General features: G+C 46.7%; 5 non-coding genes across 5 annotated transcripts; all 5 read right to left on the reverse strand.

Moving 5' to 3' along the window:
* Nucleotides 1-2,372: 2,372 nt before the first annotated feature.
* Nucleotides 2,373-2,444, reverse strand: TRNAA-CGC (transfer RNA alanine (anticodon CGC)). Its single transcript has one exon. It is a non-coding gene; the product is annotated as a tRNA-Ala (tRNA).
* A 2,392-nt stretch (nucleotides 2,445-4,836) lies between these two features.
* TRNAA-CGC (transfer RNA alanine (anticodon CGC)) lies at nucleotides 4,837-4,908 on the reverse strand. The gene has a single exon. It is a non-coding gene; the product is annotated as a tRNA-Ala (tRNA).
* A 2,392-nt stretch (nucleotides 4,909-7,300) lies between these two features.
* TRNAA-CGC (transfer RNA alanine (anticodon CGC)) lies at nucleotides 7,301-7,372 on the reverse strand. Its single transcript has one exon. It is a non-coding gene; the product is annotated as a tRNA-Ala (tRNA).
* Nucleotides 7,373-9,768: 2,396 nt separating this feature from the next.
* On the reverse strand, nucleotides 9,769-9,840 carry TRNAA-CGC (transfer RNA alanine (anticodon CGC)). The gene has a single exon. It is a non-coding gene; the product is annotated as a tRNA-Ala (tRNA).
* A 2,394-nt stretch (nucleotides 9,841-12,234) lies between these two features.
* Nucleotides 12,235-12,306, reverse strand: TRNAA-CGC (transfer RNA alanine (anticodon CGC)). Its single transcript has one exon. It is a non-coding gene; the product is annotated as a tRNA-Ala (tRNA).
* Nucleotides 12,307-14,354: the final 2,048 nt, after the last annotated feature.

Below are 14,354 nucleotides of genomic sequence, written 5' to 3' on the forward strand. Positions count from 1 at the left end.
TGCAGACATCTTTTCCTGGGAGAATTCTTCCGGTCAAAGTATGCTGCCAACTGAAGCACTAGCAAAAGACCAGGGAAAACGGGAGCAAGACTGGAAAAGCACATGGTCACACTGAAGCAGTGTGCATTATGCTTCTCCATAAGAGATGACTTCCAGGGGAAGTATTCCACCAGAGGATTACCGTGCTCAAAGAGCCATCTAGTGGACAGAGACCATATGACAGTCAAAAAAAGGGAAACAATTGGAGATGCCAGGGATTGGACCCGGGGCCTCATACATGCAAAACAAGTGCTCTACCACTGAGCTACATCCCCTCGGTATGCAGTGTGTCTGTCCTGCAGACATAATTTTCAGGGAGAACTCTTCTGGTCAAAACATTCTGCCGAGTGAAGCACTAGCAAAAGAGCAGGGAAAACTGGAGCAAGAATGGAAAACCACATGGTCACACTGAAGCAGTGTGCATTTTGCTTCTCCATAAGAGATGACTTCCAGGGGAAGATTTCCACCAGAGGATTACTGTGCTCAAAGGGCCATCTAGTGGATAGAGATCATTTGACAGTCAAAAAGAGAAACAAGTGGAAATGCCCCGGGTCCTCATACATGCAAAGCATGCGCTCTACAACTGAGCTACATCCCCGCTGAGAGGACACTTCCTCATCACACCTAAAAGCTTCAGGAGGGAGTGGGCTAAGTAAGGAAAGGGGTTTGCAGTAGTGCATATGAAAAAACATGACAACTGCCAAATTACATCTTACTACTTACAATGACAAAGTTAAAGCGCCAGGTCGATCTCATCACGTTGGTGCCTGAGACATCACATAATGTGACACGGCCATCTCGGATAGATGCCCCAGATTTGAGAAGTGTAGTTATGGAGAAAAAATAAATAAATATATATATATATATATATATATGTATGTCTTCAAACACCAAAAATGAGATAGCACCATTTCGCGCAGGAATTCCTCCAGCCGAAAGCCCACAAATGTTGCTAGATAGACTGACACCTCTTTCGGATGTCCTTCTGTATTTGCTGGCTAGTGGAAAGCAAAGTGGACCCACCACTCTATAGCTCTGCCGTCATGAGTGTCCCTAGCACACTCGGCAGATGTCGCTTCTCTAGGCAGACAAGCAGTGGAATTCTGCGGAAGGTCAATGGTGCTTCCATTGGTTTTGCCACTAGGCGATCCATTGCAGCCCTAGAATGAAGCATAACCCGCTGAATGCATTCAGGGTGTTCTGCGGTGGGAAAGGTCAGAGGGGGTGATAGTTGGTGAGCGTGCACAGCACCTCAGAATGATACCACTGCCTAGCAGGGGGACCGGTGGAGACACTATTCTCAGCCAATGCCCCTCTGTCTGAACGAGTCTGCTTTGTGTCATCCCGGTAAGAGATCAGGCTAACAGGCTTCCAATGAAAAAAGCAGACATCACACTGAAGCATGGTGCACCGTGCATGTCCACAATCATCGGCTCCAAAGAGAAGACGTTCAGCAACAGGATTTAGTATGGCAAAAGACCACATCATCCTAATTCCCATGTACAGGAAAAAGCCCACACTTGAAGAAACATGTCATATGGAGACGCCGGGGATCGAACCTGTGGCCTCATACTTCCAAAGCAGGTGCTCTACCACTGAGTTACATCCCCGCTGCCAGCAAGGACCTATGAAATCTACCAGATGCTGGCTGGCTGCTTGGGACTAACAGCGCCCAGAACTGATGGTAACTGTCGAATTGGAGTTTCCAAATGGCGGACTTCATTTTAGAGCCACCTGTTTCTGGTTGTCCATAGAAACATGCAGAAAAGCTGCCCCCCCCTGCAATCCCCCTGATCAACTAATGAAAAATATCAATATGTTCAAGGCTTTTGCTTTTAGAAGCCGGAGATAGGCCCCAGCAGCAGAGCTGGTAGGATATTCCAGCTCAAAACTAACAAGTTACAGAACCTGATCAACTTAGGTTGACAACAGAGGTACATCTGTGGCCACATCCAGTGAAAACAAATTATTTTTAAAGCTGGCCATCATATGCTACAAAGGTACAATGGTGGAGCTATACATTCGGAACCAAAACAATCGACTGAAAAGAAACGCAAGGCAATGCCAATCCTTTCACGATTCTGCACAGTTAAAACTGTGGTGTGATGGTACTCTCTGTGCATTTCTATTTGTAGTGATTGTGAAGGCATACAGGATGTTGACACTGGCAGGGACGCAAACCTCACTGATATATTACAGGCAGGTTTGCGATACGGGCACCAGCGTTTTCTCAGACAAATAGATATGAATGTCGATGATCCTATAATCATGGCCCGAGTTGCAGTGTGAAATACAAAATAACCGGGACAAAATCACACTGAAGTTTATGCAAATGGAGGTGCCGGGGATTGAACCCGGGACCTCATACATGCGAAGCATGCGCTCTACCACTGAGCTACATCCCCTTGGTGTGCGGTGAGTCTGTCCTGCAGACATCTTTTCCTGGGAGAATTCTTCCGGTCAAAGTATGCTGCCAACTGAAGCACTAGCAAAAGACCAGGGAAAACGGGAGCAAGACTGGAAAAGCACATGGTCACACTGAAGCAGTGTGCATTATGCTTCTCCATAAGAGATGACTTCCAGGGGAAGTATTCCACCAGAGGATTACCGTGCTCAAAGAGCCATCTAGTGGACAGAGACCATATGACAGTCAAAAAAAGGGAAACAATTGGAGATGCCAGGGATTGGACCCGGGGCCTCATACATGCAAAACAAGTGCTCTACCAGTGAGCTACATCCCCTCGGTATGCAGTGTGTCTGTCCTGCAGACATAATTTTCAGGGAGAACTCTTCTGGTCAAAACATTCTGCCGAGTGAAGCACTAGCAAAAGAGCAGGGAAAACTGGAGCAAGAATGGAAAACCACATGGTCACACTGAAGCAGTGTGCATTTTGCTTCTCCATAAGAGATGACTTCCAGGGGAAGATTTCCACCAGAGGATTACTGTGCTCAAAGGGCCATCTAGTGGATAGAGATCATTTGACAGTCAAAAAGAGAAACAAGTGGAAATGCCCCGGGTCCTCATACATGCAAAGCATGCGCTCTACAACTGAGCTACATCCCCGCTGAGAGGACACTTCCTCATCACACCTAAAAGCTTCAGGAGGGAGTGGGCTAAGTAAGGAAAGGGGTTTGCAGTAGTGCATATGAAAAAACATGACAACTGCCAAATTACATCTTACTACTTACAATGACAAAGTTAAAGCGCCAGGTCGATCTCATCACGTTGGTGCCTGAGACATCACATAATGTGACACGGCCATCTCGGATAGATGCCCCAGATTTGAGAAGTGTAGTTATGGAGAAAAAATAAATAAATATATATATATATATATATATATATGTCTTCAAACACCAAAAATGAGATAGCACCATTTCGCGCAGGAATTCCTCCAGCCGAAAGCCCACAAATGTTGCTAGATAGACTGACACCTCTTTCGGATGTCCTTCTGTATTTGCTGGCTAGTGGAAAGCAAAGTGGACCCACCACTCTATAGCTCTGCCGTCATGAGTGTCCCTAGCACACTCGGCAGATGTCGCTTCTCTAGGCAGACAAGCAGTGGAATTCTGCGGAAGGTCAATGGTGCTTCCATTGGTTTTGCCACTAGGCGATCCATTGCAGCCCTAGAATGAAGCATAACCCGCTGAATGCATTCAGGGTGTTCTGCGGTGGGAAAGGTCAGAGGGGGTGATAGTTGGTGAGCGTGCACAGCACCTCAGAATGATACCACTGCCTAGCAGGGGGACCGGTGGAGACACTATTCTCAGCCAATGCCCCTCTGTCTGAACGAGTCTGCTTTGTGTCATCCCGGTAAGAGATCAGGCTAACAGGCTTCCAATGAAAAAAGCAGACATCACACTGAAGCATGGTGCACCGTGCATGTCCACAATCATCGGCTCCAAAGAGAAGACGTTCAGCAACAGGATTTAGTATGGCAAAAGACCACATCATCCTAATTCCCATGTACAGGAAAAAGCCCACACTTGAAGAAACATGTCATATGGAGACGCCGGGGATCGAACCTGTGGCCTCATACTTCCAAAGCAGGTGCTCTACCACTGAGTTACATCCCCGCTGCCAGCAAGGACCTATGAAATCTACCAGATGCTGGCTGGCTGCTTGGGACTAACAGCGCCCAGAACTGATGGTAACTGTCGAATTGGAGTTTCCAAATGGCGGACTTCATTTTAGAGCCACCTGTTTCTGGTTGTCCATAGAAACATGCAGAAAAGCTGCCCCCCCCTGCAATCCCCCTGATCAACTAATGAAAAATATCAATATGTTCAAGGCTTTTGCTTTTAGAAGCCGGAGATAGGCCCCAGCAGCAGAGCTGGTAGGATATTCCAGCTCAAAACTAACAAGTTACAGAACCTGATCAACTTAGGTTGACAACAGAGGTACATCTGTGGCCACATCCAGTGAAAACAAATTATTTTTAAAGCTGGCCATCATATGCTACAAAGGTACAATGGTGGAGCTATACATTCGGAACCAAAACAATCGACTGAAAAGAAACGCAAGGCAATGCCAATCCTTTCACGATTCTGCACAGTTAAAACTGTGGTGTGATGGTACTCTCTGTGCATTTCTATTTGTAGTGATTGTGAAGGCATACAGGATGTTGACACTGGCAGGGACGCAAACCTCACTGATATATTACAGGCAGGTTTGCGATACGGGCACCAGCGTTTTCTCAGACAAATAGATATGAATGTCGATGATCCTATAATCATGGCCCGAGTTGCAGTGTGAAATACAAAATAACCGGGACAAAATCACACTGAAGTTTATGCAAATGGAGGTGCCGGGGATTGAACCCGGGACCTCATACATGCGAAGCATGCGCTCTACCACTGAGCTACATCCCCTTGGTGTGCGGTGAGTCTGTCCTGCAGACATCTTTTCCTGGGAGAATTCTTCCGGTCAAAGTATGCTGCCAACTGAAGCACTAGCAAAAGACCAGGGAAAACGGGAGCAAGACTGGAAAAGCACATGGTCACACTGAAGCAGTGTGCATTATGCTTCTCCATAAGAGATGACTTCCAGGGGAAGTATTCCACCAGAGGATTACCGTGCTCAAAGAGCCATCTAGTGGACAGAGACCATATGACAGTCAAAAAAAGGGAAACAATTGGAGATGCCAGGGATTGGACCCGGGGCCTCATACATGCAAAACAAGTGCTCTACCACTGAGCTACATCCCCTCGGTATGCAGTGTGTCTGTCCTGCAGACATAATTTTCAGGGAGAACTCTTCTGGTCAAAACATTCTGCCGAGTGAAGCACTAGCAAAAGAGCAGGGAAAACTGGAGCAAGAATGGAAAACCACATGGTCACACTGAAGCAGTGTGCATTTTGCTTCTCCATAAGAGATGACTTCCAGGGGAAGATTTCCACCAGAGGATTACTGTGCTCAAAGGGCCATCTAGTGGATAGAGATCATTTGACAGTCAAAAAGAGAAACAAGTGGAAATGCCCCGGGTCCTCATACATGCAAAGCATGCGCTCTACAACTGAGCTACATCCCCGCTGAGAGGACACTTCCTCATCACACCTAAAAGCTTCAGGAGGGAGTGGGCTAAGTAAGGAAAGGGGTTTGCAGTAGTGCATATGAAAAAACATGACAACTGCCAAATTACATCTTACTACTTACAATGACAAAGTTAAAGCGCCAGGTCGATCTCATCACGTTGGTGCCTGAGACATCACATAATGTGACACGGCCATCTCGGATAGATGCCCCAGATTTGAGAAGTGTAGTTATGGAGAAAAAATAAATAAATATATATATATATATATATATATATGTCTTCAAACACCAAAAATGAGATAGCACCATTTCGCGCAGGAATTCCTCCAGCCGAAAGCCCACAAATGTTGCTAGATAGACTGACACCTCTTTCGGATGTCCTTCTGTATTTGCTGGCTAGTGGAAAGCAAAGTGGACCCACCACTCTATAGCTCTGCCGTCATGAGTGTCCCTAGCACACTCGGCAGATGTCGCTTCTCTAGGCAGACAAGCAGTGGAATTCTGCGGAAGGTCAATGGTGCTTCCATTGGTTTTGCCACTAGGCGATCCATTGCAGCCCTAGAATGAAGCATAACCCGCTGAATGCATTCAGGGTGTTCTGCGGTGGGAAAGGTCAGAGGGGGTGATAGTTGGTGAGCGTGCACAGCACCTCAGAATGATACCACTGCCTAGCAGGGGGACCGGTGGAGACACTATTCTCAGCCAATGCCCCTCTGTCTGAACGAGTCTGCTTTGTGTCATCCCGGTAAGAGATCAGGCTAACAGGCTTCCAATGAAAAAAGCAGACATCACACTGAAGCATGGTGCACCGTGCATGTCCACAATCATCGGCTCCAAAGAGAAGACGTTCAGCAACAGGATTTAGTATGGCAAAAGACCACATCATCCTAATTCCCATGTACAGGAAAAAGCCCACACTTGAAGAAACATGTCATATGGAGACGCCGGGGATCGAACCTGTGGCCTCATACTTCCAAAGCAGGTGCTCTACCACTGAGTTACATCCCCGCTGCCAGCAAGGACCTATGAAATCTACCAGATGCTGGCTGGCTGCTTGGGACTAACAGCGCCCAGAACTGATGGTAACTGTCGAATTGGAGTTTCCAAATGGCGGACTTCATTTTAGAGCCACCTGTTTCTGGTTGTCCATAGAAACATGCAGAAAAGCTGCCCCCCCCTGCAATCCCCCTGATCAACTAATGAAAAATATCAATATGTTCAAGGCTTTTGCTTTTAGAAGCCGGAGATAGGCCCCAGCAGCAGAGCTGGTAGGATATTCCAGCTCAAAACTAACAAGTTACAGAACCTGATCAACTTAGGTTGACAACAGAGGTACATCTGTGGCCACATCCAGTGAAAACAAATTATTTTTAAAGCTGGCCATCATATGCTACAAAGGTACAATGGTGGAGCTATACATTCGGAACCAAAACAATCGACTGAAAAGAAACGCAAGGCAATGCCAATCCTTTCACGATTCTGCACAGTTAAAACTGTGGTGTGATGGTACTCTCTGTGCATTTCTATTTGTAGTGATTGTGAAGGCATACAGGATGTTGACACTGGCAGGGACGCAAACCTCACTGATATATTACAGGCAGGTTTGCGATACGGGCACCAGCGTTTTCTCAGACAAATAGATATGAATGTCGATGATCCTATAATCATGGCCCGAGTTGCAGTGTGAAATACAAAATAACCGGGACAAAATCACACTGAAGTTTATGCAAATGGAGGTGCCGGGGATTGAACCCGGGACCTCATACATGCGAAGCATGCGCTCTACCACTGAGCTACATCCCCTTGGTGTGCGGTGAGTCTGTCCTGCAGACATCTTTTCCTGGGAGAATTCTTCCGGTCAAAGTATGCTGCCAACTGAAGCACTAGCAAAAGACCAGGGAAAACGGGAGCAAGACTGGAAAAGCACATGGTCACACTGAAGCAGTGTGCATTATGCTTCTCCATAAGAGATGACTTCCAGGGGAAGTATTCCACCAGAGGATTACCGTGCTCAAAGAGCCATCTAGTGGACAGAGACCATATGACAGTCAAAAAAAGGGAAACAATTGGAGATGCCAGGGATTGGACCCGGGGCCTCATACATGCAAAACAAGTGCTCTACCACTGAGCTACATCCCCTCGGTATGCAGTGTGTCTGTCCTGCAGACATAATTTTCAGGGAGAACTCTTCTGGTCAAAACATTCTGCCGAGTGAAGCACTAGCAAAAGAGCAGGGAAAACTGGAGCAAGAATGGAAAACCACATGGTCACACTGAAGCAGTGTGCATTTTGCTTCTCCATAAGAGATGACTTCCAGGGGAAGATTTCCACCAGAGGATTACTGTGCTCAAAGGGCCATCTAGTGGATAGAGATCATTTGACAGTCAAAAAGAGAAACAAGTGGAAATGCCCCGGGTCCTCATACATGCAAAGCATGCGCTCTACAACTGAGCTACATCCCCGCTGAGAGGACACTTCCTCATCACACCTAAAAGCTTCAGGAGGGAGTGGGCTAAGTAAGGAAAGGGGTTTGCAGTAGTGCATATGAAAAAACATGACAACTGCCAAATTACATCTTACTACTTACAATGACAAAGTTAAAGCGCCAGGTCGATCTCATCACGTTGGTGCCTGAGACATCACATAATGTGACACGGCCATCTCGGATAGATGCCCCAGATTTGAGAAGTGTAGTTATGGAGAAAAAATAAATAAATATATATATATATATATATATATATGTATGTCTTCAAACACCAAAAATGAGATAGCACCATTTCGCGCAGGAATTCCTCCAGCCGAAAGCCCACAAATGTTGCTAGATAGACTGACACCTCTTTCGGATGTCCTTCTGTATTTGCTGGCTAGTGGAAAGCAAAGTGGACCCACCACTCTATAGCTCTGCCGTCATGAGTGTCCCTAGCACACTCGGCAGATGTCGCTTCTCTAGGCAGACAAGCAGTGGAATTCTGCGGAAGGTCAATGGTGCTTCCATTGGTTTTGCCACTAGGCGATCCATTGCAGCCCTAGAATGAAGCATAACCCGCTGAATGCATTCAGGGTGTTCTGCGGTGGGAAAGGTCAGAGGGGGTGATAGTTGGTGAGCGTGCACAGCACCTCAGAATGATACCACTGCCTAGCAGGGGGACCGGTGGAGACACTATTCTCAGCCAATGCCCCTCTGTCTGAACGAGTCTGCTTTGTGTCATCCCGGTAAGAGATCAGGCTAACAGGCTTCCAATGAAAAAAGCAGACATCACACTGAAGCATGGTGCACCGTGCATGTCCACAATCATCGGCTCCAAAGAGAAGACGTTCAGCAACAGGATTTAGTATGGCAAAAGACCACATCATCCTAATTCCCATGTACAGGAAAAAGCCCACACTTGAAGAAACATGTCATATGGAGACGCCGGGGATCGAACCTGTGGCCTCATACTTCCAAAGCAGGTGCTCTACCACTGAGTTACATCCCCGCTGCCAGCAAGGACCTATGAAATCTACCAGATGCTGGCTGGCTGCTTGGGACTAACAGCGCCCAGAACTGATGGTAACTGTCGAATTGGAGTTTCCAAATGGCGGACTTCATTTTAGAGCCACCTGTTTCTGGTTGTCCATAGAAACATGCAGAAAAGCTGCCCCCCCCTGCAATCCCCCTGATCAACTAATGAAAAATATCAATATGTTCAAGGCTTTTGCTTTTAGAAGCCGGAGATAGGCCCCCGCAGCAGAGCTGGTAGGATATTCCAGCTCAAAACTAACAAGTTACAGAACCTGATCAACTTAGGTTGACAACAGAGGTACATCTGTGGCCACATCCAGTGAAAACAAATTATTTTTAAAGCTGGCCATCATATGCTACAAAGGTACAATGGTGGAGCTATACATTCGGAACCAAAACAATCGACTGAAAAGAAACGCAAGGCAATGCCAATCCTTTCACGATTCTGCACAGTTAAAACTGTGGTGTGATGGTACTCTCTGTGCATTTCTATTTGTAGTGATTGTGAAGGCATACAGGATGTTGACACTGGCAGGGACGCAAACCTCACTGATATATTACAGGCAGGTTTGCGATACGGGCACCAGCGTTTTCTCAGACAAATAGATATGAATGTCGATGATCCTATAATCATGGCCCGAGTTGCAGTGTGAAATACAAAATAACCGGGACAAAATCACACTGAAGTTTATGCAAATGGAGGTGCCGGGGATTGAACCCGGGACCTCATACATGCGAAGCATGCGCTCTACCACTGAGCTACATCCCCTTGGTGTGCGGTGAGTCTGTCCTGCAGACATCTTTTCCTGGGAGAATTCTTCCGGTCAAAGTATGCTGCCAACTGAAGCACTAGCAAAAGACCAGGGAAAACGGGAGCAAGACTGGAAAAGCACATGGTCACACTGAAGCAGTGTGCATTATGCTTCTCCATAAGAGATGACTTCCAGGGGAAGTATTCCACCAGAGGATTACCGTGCTCAAAGAGCCATCTAGTGGACAGAGACCATATGACAGTCAAAAAAAGGGAAACAATTGGAGATGCCAGGGATTGGACCCGGGGCCTCATACATGCAAAACAAGTGCTCTACCACTGAGCTACATCCCCTCGGTATGCAGTGTGTCTGTCCTGCAGACATAATTTTCAGGGAGAACTCTTCTGGTCAAAACATTCTGCCGAGTGAAGCACTAGCAAAAGAGCAGGGAAAACTGGAGCAAGAATGGAAAACCACATGGTCACACTGAAGCAGTGTGCATTTTGCTTCTCCATAAGAGATGACTTCCAGGGGAAGATTTCCACCAGAGGATTACTGTGCTCAAAGGGCCATCTAGTGGATAGAGATCATTTGACAGTCAAAAAGAGAAACAAGTGGAAATGCCCCGGGTCCTCATACATGCAAAGCATGCGCTCTACAACTGAGCTACATCCCCGCTGAGAGGACACTTCCTCATCACACCTAAAAGCTTCAGGAGGGAGTGGGCTAAGTAAGGAAAGGGGTTTGCAGTAGTGCATATGAAAAAACATGACAACTGCCAAATTACATCTTACTACTTACAATGACAAAGTTAAAGCGCCAGGTCGATCTCATCACGTTGGTGCCTGAGACATCACATAATGTGACACGGCCATCTCGGATAGATGCCCCAGATTTGAGAAGTGTAGTTATGGAGAAAAAATAAATAAATATATATATATATATATATATATGTATGTCTTCAAACACCAAAAATGAGATAGCACCATTTCGCGCAGGAATTCCTCCAGCCGAAAGCCCACAAATGTTGCTAGATAGACTGACACCTCTTTCGGATGTCCTTCTGTATTTGCTGGCTAGTGGAAAGCAAAGTGGACCCACCACTCTATAGCTCTGCCGTCATGAGTGTCCCTAGCACACTCGGCAGATGTCGCTTCTCTAGGCAGACAAGCAGTGGAATTCTGCGGAAGGTCAATGGTGCTTCCATTGGTTTTGCCACTAGGCGATCCATTGCAGCCCTAGAATGAAGCATAACCCGCTGAATGCATTCAGGGTGTTCTGCGGTGGGAAAGGTCAGAGGGGGTGATAGTTGGTGAGCGTGCACAGCACCTCAGAATGATACCACTGCCTAGCAGGGGGACCGGTGGAGACACTATTCTCAGCCAATGCCCCTCTGTCTGAACGAGTCTGCTTTGTGTCATCCCGGTAAGAGATCAGGCTAACAGGCTTCCAATGAAAAAAGCAGACATCACACTGAAGCATGGTGCACCGTGCATGTCCACAATCATCGGCTCCAAAGAGAAGACGTTCAGCAACAGGATTTAGTATGGCAAAAGACCACATCATCCTAATTCCCATGTACAGGAAAAAGCCCACACTTGAAGAAACATGTCATATGGAGACGCCGGGGATCGAACCTGTGGCCTCATACTTCCAAAGCAGGTGCTCTACCACTGAGTTACATCCCCGCTGCCAGCAAGGACCTATGAAATCTACCAGATGCTGGCTGGCTGCTTGGGACTAACAGCGCCCAGAACTGATGGTAACTGTCGAATTGGAGTTTCCAAATGGCGGACTTCATTTTAGAGCCACCTGTTTCTGGTTGTCCATAGAAACATGCAGAAAAGCTGCCCCCCCCTGCAATCCCCCTGATCAACTAATGAAAAATATCAATATGTTCAAGGCTTTTGCTTTTAGAAGCCGGAGATAGGCCCCAGCAGCAGAGCTGGTAGGATATTCCAGCTCAAAACTAACAAGTTACAGAACCTGATCAACTTAGGTTGACAACAGAGGTACATCTGTGGCCACATCCAGTGAAAACAAATTATTTTTAAAGCTGGCCATCATATGCTACAAAGGTACAATGGTGGAGCTATACATTCGGAACCAAAACAATCGACTGAAAAGAAACGCAAGGCAATGCCAATCCTTTCACGATTCTGCACAGTTAAAACTGTGGTGTGATGGTACTCTCTGTGCATTTCTATTTGTAGTGATTGTGAAGGCATACAGGATGTTGACACTGGCAGGGACGCAAACCTCACTGATATATTACAGGCAGGTTTGCGATACGGGCACCAGCGTTTTCTCAGACAAATAGATATGAATGTCGATGATCCTATAATCATGGCCCGAGTTGCAGTGTGAAATACAAAATAACCGGGACAAAATCACACTGAAGTTTATGCAAATGGAGGTGCCGGGGATTGAACCCGGGACCTCATACATGCGAAGCATGCGCTCTACCACTGAGCTACATCCCCTTGGTGTGCGGTGAGTCTGTCCTGCAGACATCTTTTCCTGGGAGAATTCTTCCGGTCAAAGTATGCTGCCAACTGAAGCACTAGCAAAAGACCAGGGAAAACGGGAGCAAGACTGGAAAAGCACATGGTCACACTGAAGCAGTGTGCATTATGCTTCTCCATAAGAGATGACTTCCAGGGGAAGTATTCCACCAGAGGATTACCGTGCTCAAAGAGCCATCTAGTGGACAGAGACCATATGACAGTCAAAAAAAGGGAAACAATTGGAGATGCCAGGGATTGGACCCGGGGCCTCATACATGCAAAACAAGTGCTCTACCACTGAGCTACATCCCCTCGGTATGCAGTGTGTCTGTCCTGCAGACATAATTTTCAGGGAGAACTCTTCTGGTCAAAACATTCTGCCGAGTGAAGCACTAGCAAAAGAGCAGGGAAAACTGGAGCAAGAATGGAAAACCACATGGTCACACTGAAGCAGTGTGCATTTTGCTTCTCCATAAGAGATGACTTCCAGGGGAAGATTTCCACCAGAGGATTACTGTGCTCAAAGGGCCATCTAGTGGATAGAGATCATTTGACAGTCAAAAAGAGAAACAAGTGGAAATGCCCCGGGTCCTCATACATGCAAAGCATGCGCTCTACAACTGAGCTACATCCCCGCTGAGAGGACACTTCCTCATCACACCTAAAAGCTTCAGGAGGGAGTGGGCTAAGTAAGGAAAGGGGTTTGCAGTAGTGCATATGAAAAAACATGACAACTGCCAAATTACATCTTACTACTTACAATGACAAAGTTAAAGCGCCAGGTCGATCTCATCACGTTGGTGCCTGAGACATCACATAATGTGACACGGCCATCTCGGATAGATGCCCCAGATTTGAGAAGTGTAGTTATGGAGAAAAAATAAATAAATATATATATATATATATATATATGTATGTCTTCAAACACCAAAAATGAGATAGCACCATTTCGCGCAGGAATTCCTCCAGCCGAAAGCCCACAAATGTTGCTAGATAGACTGACACCTCTTTCGGATGTCCTTCTGTATTTGCTGGCTAGTGGAAAGCAAAGTGGACCCACCACTCTATAGCTCTGCCGTCATGAGTGTCCCTAGCACACTCGGCAGATGTCGCTTCTCTAGGCAGACAAGCAGTGGAATTCTGCGGAAGGTCAATGGTGCTTCCATTGGTTTTGCCACTAGGCGATCCATTGCAGCCCTAGAATGAAGCATAACCCGCTGAATGCATTCAGGGTGTTCTGCGGTGGGAAAGGTCAGAGGGGGTGATAGTTGGTGAGCGTGCACAGCACCTCAGAATGATACCACTGCCTAGCAGGGGGACCGGTGGAGACACTATTCTCAGCCAATGCCCCTCTGTCTGAACGAGTCTGCTTTGTGTCATCCCGGTAAGAGATCAGGCTAACAGGCTTCCAATGAAAAAAGCAGACATCACACTGAAGCATGGTGCACCGTGCATGTCCACAATCATCGGCTCCAAAGAGAAGACGTTCAGCAACAGGATTTAGTATGGCAAAAGACCACATCATCCTAATTCCCATGTACAGGAAAAAGCCCACACTTGAAGAAACATGTCATATGGAGACGCCGGGGATCGAACCTGTGGCCTCATACTTCCAAAGCAGGTGCTCTACCACTGAGTTACATCCCCGCTGCCAGCAAGGACCTATGAAATCTACCAGATGCTGGCTGGCTGCTTGGGACTAACAGCGCCCAGAACTGATGGTAACTGTCGAATTGGAGTTTCCAAATGGCGGACTTCATTTTAGAGCCACCTGTTTCTGGTTGTCCATAGAAACATGCAGAAAAGCTGCCCCCCCCTGCAATCCCCCTGATCAACTAATGAAAAATATCAATATGTTCAAGGCTTTTGCTTTTAGAAGCCGGAGATAGGCCCCAGCAGCAGAGCTGGTAGGATATTCCAGCTCAAAACTAACAAGTTACAGAACCTGATCAACTTAGGTTGACAACAGAGTTACATCTGTGGCCACATCCAGTGAAAACAAATTATTTTTAAAGCTGGCCATC

Source organism: Ambystoma mexicanum (genome assembly GCF_040938575.1).
Source record: "Ambystoma mexicanum isolate Mex_15411 chromosome 12 unlocalized genomic scaffold, UKY_AmexF1_1 Mex_chr12_unloc.1, whole genome shotgun sequence".
Taxonomy (NCBI): domain Eukaryota; kingdom Metazoa; phylum Chordata; class Amphibia; order Caudata; family Ambystomatidae; genus Ambystoma; species Ambystoma mexicanum.